Source organism: Gadus morhua, chromosome 13 (genome assembly GCF_902167405.1).
Source record: "Gadus morhua chromosome 13, gadMor3.0, whole genome shotgun sequence".
In the NCBI taxonomy this organism is placed as follows: Eukaryota; Metazoa; Chordata; class Actinopteri; order Gadiformes; family Gadidae; genus Gadus; species Gadus morhua.
In genome coordinates this window covers 19,600,679-19,608,178 of record NC_044060.1, presented here as the reverse complement: position 1 = coordinate 19,608,178, position 7,500 = coordinate 19,600,679, and the positions used below count along the sequence as shown (strand labels likewise).

At 41.7% G+C, this 7,500-nt stretch overlaps 1 protein-coding gene across 1 annotated transcript in view; it reads right to left on the bottom strand.

Moving 5' to 3' along the window:
- Positions 1 to 1,912: 1,912 nt before the first annotated feature.
- The window catches only part of foxp4 (forkhead box P4), a gene marked incomplete in the record, with an annotated part of 110,704 nt that continues 105,116 nt past the window's right edge, over positions 1,913 to 7,500 (bottom strand). The window contains 1 exon segment of the mRNA XM_030374568.1: positions 1,913 to 7,500. This exon segment is cut by the window's right edge and continues 509 nt beyond it.

Here is a 7,500-nt window from a genome sequence, read left to right as displayed (position 1 = left end):
GTGCGTGTGGTGTGTGTGCGTGCGTGTGCGTGTGTGTGTGTGTGTGTGTGTGTGTGTGTGTGTGTGTGTGTGTGTGTGTGTGTGTGTGTGTGTGTGTGTACGTGTTCAAGGGGTACGTGACAGGGTCTTACCTAAACCAAATGTCACAGGGGTTTAAGTTTGAGGGTAAACTCCCTCTCCACTGAGGCAAAGTTCACTAGAAGCACATTAGAGACTATTTTGACTTCCCCATATTTGTCCCAGGGGCGATAAATACATAAGACAGTGCAGATTTTCAAAGATATGCTTTAGGGCACATGGCAAACCTGGGACAGCCAGACAGACATACGGACAGACAGACAGACAGACATAAGGAACATCCGATAGACAGACAGAGAGACTCACTGCCAGATAAAGACAGACAGAGAAATAGACAGAAAGACAAGATTGACTGAAAAAAAGACAGACAATGAAAGATTGATGGACTGATAGACAGAATAACAGATATACAGAGTATAATGCAAAGATCAGATCTGTGAGGGGAATGTTAGAAGCCTATTTTTTTTTAGTGCACCGTCACTGCCTTCTCAGTCACCGTGAAGAGTTCAGATTGGATTCACATCTGCTGTGTGTTGTTTTGTTCCTCCACCTTATCAGCACCTCTGCACTCCTCTGCTTCTGTCTGCTCTGCTCTCTACTGCCCACCCTGTCGGTCAAAGTGGGTTAGTGGAGCAGACGGTGTTTATTGCCGTGTTCAGGAGTTGCTGCTTCTGTTGTCTGGTTTGTTTACTCCTCCTGGTGGACGATCTCTGTATCACAATAGTGGATGACCTTCCCTTTTGCCCCCTGTCTGTGGGAGGATCCCTTTACGCTACAGAAATCAAGGCTGATCTTATCAGCCTTCTGAACCATATCCCACTTGGAAACCACCGAGATCTGAACACCAAAGACCCTCAAAAACATTGAGTGACTCAGAGGTTCAGCTGAAGTTGTAAATTATTTTAGGTCAGGTGATACTGATTATAAAGGTGTGTTGTCTTTGTCAGGAACATCCTAATTGATGGTTCTGATTGGACTTGACGTCTGTCTAACCAATCCACTCAAACCCGCATGAATTATGACTGCATAGTGTTTTTTACATGCCCAAGGCATGTTTCAAGGATTTGGTAATGCACAATTTAATAAGAAGTTTAAGTGCCATGATGCTAACCGATAATAATAATGATGAGAATGACAATAATTATATATCTATATCTATATAGAGATACAAGTGAATTGTTTTTACATTTCAATATCAACATTAAATATTCTTTGCAATTCAGTTACTTAACAACAATACAGACTTTATTCGGAAATTGTCTTTTGACTATTTTTTATTGTTATAAGACAATTGACAAAAGAAGAAGAAAGTATATATGTGCTGGGGAGCTCATACCCTGTATGTTTAATTTCTTTCTTAAATAATGCCCCGATGTTCCAGACAGACAGACATTTATCGTGTGCTTTGTTTCCTAGCCTGTCAATCATTCCTACTTTAAGTCAGTTGATATTATTTCATTAGAAATTAATTAAATTCCAGGAGCTTGCCCCAAGTAATTGATTTAAGAAGCACGCTGCCAACTGAGATTCAAGAGAACGCAGAAACAGTGAGACTAAAGGAAGTCGAGTCAAATGTATTGACATTGTATCCATTTTCAATTTGAAGTCGATTTGCCCGGTTAAAGGTATTCCTTGTTCCTAATATTACTCTGTTATAGTGCAGCTTATTTTCACATTCAGGACTACATAATAATCAGCACAATTTCCAGTTCTGTTAATTACAATATTTACACACAAGTTCTCCTACATATCTATTAATAATAATAATCTATTATTTTGTTGACTGTTGACTCTCCTTGGAGAGCAAAGACCGTGACACAGAGACACACAGTGGGACAGTGTAATAAGTATTTTATTGCATTTTATAATGCCATTGTCAATAATTAGTACAGATTACATGCAACTAGACCTACTGTACAGTTTTTTTATTGTCTGCATGGACAGACACAAGAAGATTCAGGTTACAAATACACAGATATATGTGTGTGTTCTTTATACAGCATGAAGGAAAAGGGCAGTGACTGGCATTACATGGCCCCCCAAGGGTGGGGGGTTGCAGAGGGGTATAGGGTGGCGGGAGTCATCCGTCTAAAACACCACCCCGCCCGCTGCCCCCGGCCTCCTGACCCGGGTCACACTTTCAAACAAAATGGAAAAAAAAAATAAAACAGAACAAATAAAATCAAAAAAATAGGCTAAAAGAGAGAGGGAGAAAACAGGTCAACAGAAAAACTAGGAAATGATACAGAGCGTCACTGCTGTAAATATACACACTTTCCCAAGGACGAACCCAAGGAGAGCTGAAGTGGTAGTTCCATTGGATTCCCGCCATTCTTACTTGCTAATACCGTCAGGCAATGCTTCGTTTTGAGAGTCCCTCGACCCCTTCTCGTTAAGGACGACGCCACAGAACTGTCCAATCACACAGCAGGGGTTTTGTGGGTCCACGTGTCCCGCGAGGCGGTCACCCACGGGGGGGGGGGGGGGGGGGCTAGAGGGAGTGGCTGGCGCACGGCGGATGAGGGCTAGCGGCGTGAGCAAAGTGGATGGAGGGTTTTGGAAGTGGCTTGGCTTCGTTTGGTTACGTTAGTGGCATTGGTTTGGTTTTACAGTTTGGTTATAAGTTCACAAGTTTGGAGTTAGCAACAGTTTCTCTCAATGCCTTTGGTAGTCGAGAGGATGATGCTGCGTTTCTAAAAGCCGTACCACATTTTGGTATTGATCTAATGTATACGAGCGAGAGAGAGAGAGAGAGCGAGAGTGAGTGAGTGAGAGAGAGAGAGAGTGTGGAGAATATCAAAAATGCAACAGTGTTGGTCCCTAAATAGCTCTAAGGGACTGCCAAATGAGGCTTATGACTCGTCGCTGCAAACCAGACTCGATGATAACCTCCCCATTGCACCTGTGGGTGATTGACAGCTCTGCGGGTCAGAGTTTAGCACAGGAATGACAGGGTTGAGGTGGTCAGGGGGCGGGATCACAGGGAGCATGGACACCTATTGGCACCTGAAAGGACCAACAGTCATAGGTTTACATAGCGCCATTATTTCCCTCGAGCAGAAAAGGGGGCTACATATTCTAACATTATTTTCCTCTTTCTCGTTTTGCCTTGTTTGGAGGTTTTGGTCCTGTCTTTGAGGAGAAAGTCCTTCTGAGGTATCATTACATAACGAAGTAACTCTTTAGTTTGTTTTCCATTGTTTTTGTCTTTCCTTAAAAATGCATAAATGCAGTACAGAGACAAAAAGTATCAAAATAGACCTAGCTAAGATAAATATACAAACAGGTGTTACCTAAACCACTGATCTAACTTTACTCTTTTAATTTTTTTGAGATAATACACTTAAAAAATCAGCGTCCCAGACGTTTTTTTCTTTTTTTTGAAACAAACTGAAAAATGGAAAACAAATGGCAACGAAAATAAACAAACAAAACTTAAACCAAGATACCTGCAGCACGTAATATGATAAATACATATACTTCAGCAATAGCAGTACAGTATAGGAATCAGAGCTGGAAGCTTTACAATAGCTAAACGGGAGCAGGGGAAAACAAAAACAACCCCCCCCCCCAATAAAGAACAGAAATCATAAAGAAGAAAAGTGGGGGGAAAAAATGCCCTGGAGAGAGTTAATATACAAGAATACATCATGTTATGCTAAGCTGGAGAAGGAAATAGGAGTGTTTGATGGCAAACCTGTGAACACCATTGACTCACGTCAATCTATAATCTTTTTATAAAACAGCTTGGTTTACAGGTGTACCTTAAAGCACGAGTCAGAGAACGTCTATGTACTGTACGCAGCATGTGTCTCTCGGTGAGTGTTTTGTAAGCCGATCATTAAGTTTTGTTGTTCCAGCATGTTCTCTGTGACTGCTTCCGTTAGTGTCTTTGGATGTTCTCTCTCTCTCGTTCGGGTGGCCAGTCTCCCCGCTGCTTGTGTCTGTGCCTGGCAAATCCCGTCTGTACTCACTATATGTGCGGTTTATGTGCATGTGTGTGTATTGTATATCCTTGTGGCACTAATATATTCTGCCCGTCATTAGCCCCCCACCCCACCCCCGACACACACACACACCATCACGACCAGCCGCACTGAGTCACCGGTCACAACAGCCAGGGTTTCCTATTGGCTATTCACAGGGCCTGCTCATCAACATGCTCGCATGTGTTTTCTGAGTGCACAATTAGGGAGCTGCTCACAGAGCTCGGTGATAATTGGGGCGCAGAGAGAGAAAGAAACAGAGAGAGAGAGAGAGATTGAAGGAGAGAGATAGAGAAAGAGCGAGAGATGGTCAACATGATAGCGCTGAGAGTAAGCCTTTAAAATATGTTGACCACTTCACAACACGCCGGGACCTAGAGAGTGCTTTAGATGTGGTGAAAGGAGAGGTAGACATATTTTTTTTACTCCATGAAAAGTGAAACGTCTCTTTGTTTTTCAGGCTCAAGCAGTTAGCGTTAGGGAATCCAGATTGTGTCTCTGTTCTGTTTTTTTTCAGTCATACAGTAAGTGTAACAACAATTTTGGTATTCGTTATTATTAAGAAACAAAAAATAAATGGTGGAAAAAATTACTTTGTTAAGAGAGTTTTCCTCTGGCTATGTATTGAACGGTTTTGTAAAAGGAGGTAGTGCTATTTTTGGTTTATATCTTATTTCAAGATGTCCTGTCTGCCACTTTGTACTTGGTTAGAAATCAGTCTCTGGTGTCATAGGAAACAGCCCTGTCCGAACACAATGTCTTCACAACAGTTCTTTCATTTAATAAGAAAACCTTCCCAAGTGCAAAAGTTATCCAAAACAAAAAACATTCCCAGCGTTAATTCCCATGAATTCCCTTGGTTGTTTTCCTTTAACATCGGTTGACCATTGACGATTTTCCTTGACATTATATTGAAGTATTTGAGTTAAATAAGGAGTTACGGTATGATGTTTAACTACAGCACACGGAAAAATATAATAATCCTGACAAATATTGTACTTTTTCGTATTTGTCATTTCTTTTGCTGGCATCATAGGTTTTGCAAAAGTAAAATAAATGTTGCATTCAAGTGTGCCAGGAGTGCCTCAGTGTTTAGGCTGCTCAGGGCCTCTCTTAGTGTTGTGTTTGGAACACGGTTTAGCCTGAGCATGGGACAGACTCGGTTTCACCTTGAAGTGCTTTGCTTTTTTTTTAAATCTTTTTTTCTCACTTCTCTCCGTAAAAGCTGTCAGAACTAATACTGTTATTTTTTTGTAATTCGTTTTTGTAATTCTTTTTTTTGGTCTCAGTCCTAATGTGAGTTATTCCCTAAAACCAATCGCCACGTAAAAGCTTTGATGTCACCAAAATGTTTAGTCTGCATTACATACTTTGGTTTTCGGAATGGTCAGCGCTGTAAGTAATGAATAATTCCAACATAATAATTACATGATAACACATTAATAAGAACTCAAACTACCAGTTGGTTGTCTTTTGGCCAGTTCCGTAAAAACAAAACATAAAGAAATAAAATCATAAGGGGAACATAAAATACAGGGTTTTTGGTTTTTCTACACATTTCTTTGGTTACCTGTAACAAAAATAAGACGGGAAAGAAAACGTTTGATTTGGTATGGCACTGTAGAGGAAAGTAACACGCTAATGCGAACAAAAAATAATAATAAGAAAGAAAATCTCACATGCTATTCCTTTGACACAAACTCACACAGTGAATTGCAGACAGCTTCTACACAGTAACTATTACAACCATAGAGCTTTGAAACCCAAGCTGAGCAGAGTCGCCACATTTGGTGTCCCACGGAAAGAGTTCTCCCTTATTTCTTTAACAATTTGGACACAGTTTAGGGGCAGAACCTTTGTGGGATGAGGTATTCTCTGACCGCAATAATAATAATATATATAGACTTCTTTTTAAAGCATTACTGATGTTCCTCAACTAAACTACACAAAAAAGCAAATAAGGAAGAAAATGAAATAAAAGATAGGAAAGAAATGAACATTTAAATATTTTTGTCTGGATAATGGCAACTTTAAGTGCTATTTCCAAATTCATGCCTGCTACGCTTGGGGGTACAGAAGTAGGTAGGTTGGGAAGGGGCTGAAATAAGGAACAATACTGCGCTTTCTTTCCTGCCAATACTCATTTGGAATGGTGTGAACAAGCAGAGAAAACAAAACATGGAATCCAAATACACGACAAATAAAAAAACAACAACCTAGCATTCTTTTAAAAAGCTATGTTAAAAAACAGAATGTCACCATGGAAATGTTGATCCTCAAAAAAAATAAAAAAATCAAGGTCGTAACACGTTAAGAAAAGAAAAATGGCAAAGCTACCACATTTTTTTTTTTTTATATTCCATTATAATCAACAGGTTTTTTTAATCGTCACAATATCTCTGTGGATGCTTTCTCTTCGCCCTCTTGGTGTCCTCTCTCCTTCACTCCCCTTCTCTCTCTCTCTCTCTCTCTCGGGTCTCTCAGAACATTACATGGTCATCATCACTTCGGCAGACAGAGGGGGAAACTTAAAAAGGACAGCACCAAGAATAGTCCTATTGATCAGGTCTTTCTTTGGGGTGGGGTGAGCGGAGAAAAGATCCATCGTTATACAGCGTTGTCTGGGAGTAGTGGAAGGGTCAGGGGCCAGTTGGAGGGGGCTGTGTGGGGGGGTTGGGGGATGGGGGGTATCCTTCTGTTGGTTACCACCAGCTCCACGACTGAAGCACACGCCCCTCGTTTGAGGCAATCTTTGAGAGCGCTCATCTTCTTTCCTTCTCTCCCTCTCTCACTTTCTTCTTCCTTCTCTTCCTTCTAGCTTCCTTTCTGCCTTGCTCCCACTCCTTTCTCCCGACAGCAAGAAAAAGACCCAAAGCCTCGAAGCACATCAGAGGATAAAAAGAAAAGAAACAAAAGGAATGAACCAAATAGAAGACAGCGAGTGACACACTGAAAGAGGGGGAACTGGTGAAGAGGTATACAGCACAGTCCCTCTTGACTCTTTCCTTCTACTGTATGTACAGGTGGTCTGATGGCTGTGAGTGCCTCTCTCTCTCTCTCTCTCTCTCTCTCTCTCTCTCTCTCTCCCTCCCCCCCCCCTCCTCTCTCTCTCTCTCTCCCTGTGTGACACACCCACAGCATCATCAGTACGCCCCACTCAAATAGTTAAAATCAGAGCGGCTCCTCCAACAGACAGCAGTTAAAGTGGTTTGTCGACTGTCTGCCCAACGATGCAGAGCGCAGCGGAGTGGGCGAGAGAGAGGGAGGGAGGGAGAGGGAGTGAGAGTGTGTCCAGACAACAGGCGATCTCTAGTTACAAGCTGATTCCATCAGGGAGAGGAGGAAGAGGAGGAGGATGAGGAGGCATGGAAACGCTCAAGTGCGAACAACTGTGTTTCTTTGTGTCTGTGTGTGTTTCTGTGTTGAGTGTTTTGTG